Source organism: Sceloporus occidentalis, unplaced genomic scaffold, assembly GCF_023333645.1.
Source record: "Sceloporus occidentalis isolate IW3139 unplaced genomic scaffold, rSceOcc1.0.p SCAF_38, whole genome shotgun sequence".
NCBI classification, from domain to species: Eukaryota; Metazoa; Chordata; class Lepidosauria; order Squamata; family Phrynosomatidae; genus Sceloporus; species Sceloporus occidentalis.
Window position 1 is genome coordinate 7,967,501 of NW_028317018.1, and position 2,500 is coordinate 7,970,000.

The window sequence follows — 2,500 nt, forward strand, 5'->3', positions numbered from 1 at the left end:
ATCTTGGAAGCGAAGCAGGGTTGGGCCTGGTTAGTATCTGGATGGGAGACCGCCTGGGAATAACAGGTGTTGTAGGCTTTTTCTTCTCTCACAGTCCGAGGAAAGCTTTTTGCCATGTGTTTCTTGCTCATCATCAAAGCTTTAAACCTTTATTTGAACCTTCTCACCTTGTCACCTTCTCTGTCCTGTCCCAGGGCTTATAATTCTTTCTGTCTGACGACAAGCAGCAGCAGCAGCAGCAGCAACAGCAGTAACAGCAGCAGCAGCAGCAGCAGCAACAGCAGCAACAGCAGCAACAGCAGCAACAGCAACAGAATAAGAGAAGTAAAATAAAACGTTCTCACGCCTACGGCCATACCACCCTGAAAGCGCCCAATCTTGTCTGATCTTGGAAGCTAAGCAGGGTTGGGCCTGGTTAGTACCTGGATGGGAGACCGCCTGGGAATACCAGGTGTTGTAGGCTTTTTCTTCTCTCACAGTCCGAGGAAAGCTTTTTGCCATGTGTTTCTTGCTCATCATCAAAACTTTAAACTATTATTTGAACCTTCTCACCTTCTCACCTTCTCACCTTCTCTGTCCTGTCCCAGGGCTTATAATTCTTTCTGTCTGACGACAAGCAGCAGCAGCAGCAGCAGCAGCAGCAGCAGCAGCAGCAGCAGCAGCAGCAGCAGCAGCAGCAGCAGCAGCAGCAGAAGAATAAGAGAAGTAAAATAAAACGCTCTCACGCCTACGGCCATACCACCCTGAAAGCACCCAATCTTGTCTGATCTTGGAAGCTAAGCAGGGTTGGGCCTGGTTAGTACCTGGATGGGAGACTGCCTGGGAATACCAGGTGTTGTAGGCTTTTTCTTCTCTCACAGTCCGAGGAAAGCTTTTTGCCATGTGTTTCTTGCTCATCATCAAAGCTTTAAACCTTTATTTGAACCTTCTCACCTTCTCACCTTCTCACCTTCTCTGTCCTTTCCCAGGGCTTATAATTCTTTCTGTCTGACGACAAGGAGCAGCAGCAACAGAATAAGAGAAGTAAAATAAAATGCTCTCACGCCTACGGCCATACCACCCTGAAAGCGCCCAATCTTGTCTGATCTTGGAAGCTAAGCAGGGTTGGGCCTGGTTAGTACCTGGATGGGAGACCGCCTGGGAATACCAGGTGTTGTAGGCTTTTTCTTCTCTCACAGTCCGAGGAGAGCTTTTTGCCATGTGTTTCTTGCTCATCATCAAAACGTTAAACTATTAGTTGAACCTTCTCACCTTCTCACCTTCTCACCTTCGCTGTCCAGTCCCAGGGCTTATAATTCTTTCTGTATGACAACAAGCAGCAGCAGCAGCAACAGAATAAGAGAAGTAAAATAAAATGCTCTCCCGCCTACGGCCATACCACCCTGAAAGCGCCTGATCTTGGAAGCTAAGCAAGGTTGGGCCTGATTAGTACCTGGATGGGAGACCACCTGGGAATACCCAGTGTTGTAGGCTTTTTCTTTTCTCACAGTCCGGGGAGAGCTTTTTGCCATGTGTTTCTTGCTCATCATCAAAACTTTAAACCTTTATTTGAACCTTCTCACCTTCTCACCTTCTCTGTCCTGTCCCAGGGCTTATAATTCTTTCTGTCTGACGACAAGCAGCAGCAGCAGCAACAGAATAAGAGAAGTAAAATAAAAAGCTTTAACGCCTACGGCCATACCACCCTGAAAGCGCCTAATCTTGTCTGATCTTGGAAGCTAAGCAGTGTTGGGCCTGGTTAGTACCTGGATGGGAGACCACCTGGGAATACCCAGTGTTGTAGGCTTTTTCTTTTCTCACAGTCCGGGGAGAGCTTTTTGCTATGTGTTTCTTGCTCATCATCAAAACTTTAAACTATTAATTGAACCTTCTCACCTTCTCACCTTCTCACCTTCTCTGTCCTGTCCCAGGGCTTATAATTCTTTCTGTCTGACGACAAGCAGCAGCAGCAACAGAATAAGAGAAGTAAAATAAAATCCTCTCACGCCTACGGCCATACCACTCTGAAAGCGCCCAATCTTGTCTGCTCTTGGAAGCTAAGCAGGGTTGGGCCTGGTTAGTACCTGGATGGGAGACCACCTGGGAATACCAGGTGTTGTAGGCTTTTTCTTCTCTCACAGTCCGAGGAGAGCTTTTTGCCATGTGTTTCTTGCTCATCATCAAAACTTTAAACTATTATTTGAACCTTCTCACCTTCTCACCTTCTCTGTCCTGTCCCAGGGCTTATAATTCTTTCTGTCTGACGACAAGCAGCAACAGCAACAGAATAAGAGAAGTAAAATAAAATATTCTCACACCTATGGCCATACCACGCTGAAAGCTCCCAATCTTGTCTGATCTTGGAAGCTAAGCAGGGTTGGGCCTGGTTAGTCCCTGGATGGGAGACCGCCTGGGAATACCAGGTGTTGTAGGCTTTTTCTTTTCTCACAGTCCGGGGAGAGCTTTTTGCCATGTGTTTCTTGCTCATCATCAAAACTTTAAACTATTATTTGAACCTTCT

The 2,500-nt window shown here is 46.8% G+C and overlaps 4 non-coding genes and 4 pseudogenes across 4 annotated transcripts; all 8 read left to right on the forward strand.

Annotated features, from left to right (window-relative positions):
- Positions 1 to 78, forward strand: part of LOC149293892 (5S ribosomal RNA) — a 119-nt pseudogene extending 41 nt beyond the window's left edge.
- A 266-nt stretch (positions 79 to 344) lies between these two features.
- LOC149293893 (5S ribosomal RNA) lies at positions 345 to 463 on the forward strand. Its single transcript, XR_016274100.1, has one exon. It is a non-coding gene; the product is annotated as a 5S ribosomal RNA (ribosomal RNA).
- Positions 464 to 725: 262 nt separating this feature from the next.
- LOC149293894 (5S ribosomal RNA) lies at positions 726 to 844 on the forward strand. The gene has a single exon (XR_016272611.1). It is a non-coding gene; the product is annotated as a 5S ribosomal RNA (ribosomal RNA).
- Positions 845 to 1,043: 199 nt separating this feature from the next.
- Positions 1,044 to 1,162, forward strand: LOC149293895 (5S ribosomal RNA). Its single transcript, XR_016274112.1, has one exon. It is a non-coding gene; the product is annotated as a 5S ribosomal RNA (ribosomal RNA).
- A 202-nt stretch (positions 1,163 to 1,364) lies between these two features.
- LOC149293896 (5S ribosomal RNA) lies at positions 1,365 to 1,473 on the forward strand (annotated as a pseudogene).
- A 194-nt stretch (positions 1,474 to 1,667) lies between these two features.
- On the forward strand, positions 1,668 to 1,786 carry LOC149293897 (5S ribosomal RNA; annotated as a pseudogene).
- Positions 1,787 to 1,985: 199 nt separating this feature from the next.
- LOC149293898 (5S ribosomal RNA) lies at positions 1,986 to 2,104 on the forward strand. The gene has a single exon (XR_016274672.1). It is a non-coding gene; the product is annotated as a 5S ribosomal RNA (ribosomal RNA).
- A 191-nt stretch (positions 2,105 to 2,295) lies between these two features.
- Positions 2,296 to 2,414, forward strand: LOC149293899 (5S ribosomal RNA; annotated as a pseudogene).
- The last annotated feature ends 86 nt before the right edge of the window (positions 2,415 to 2,500 follow it).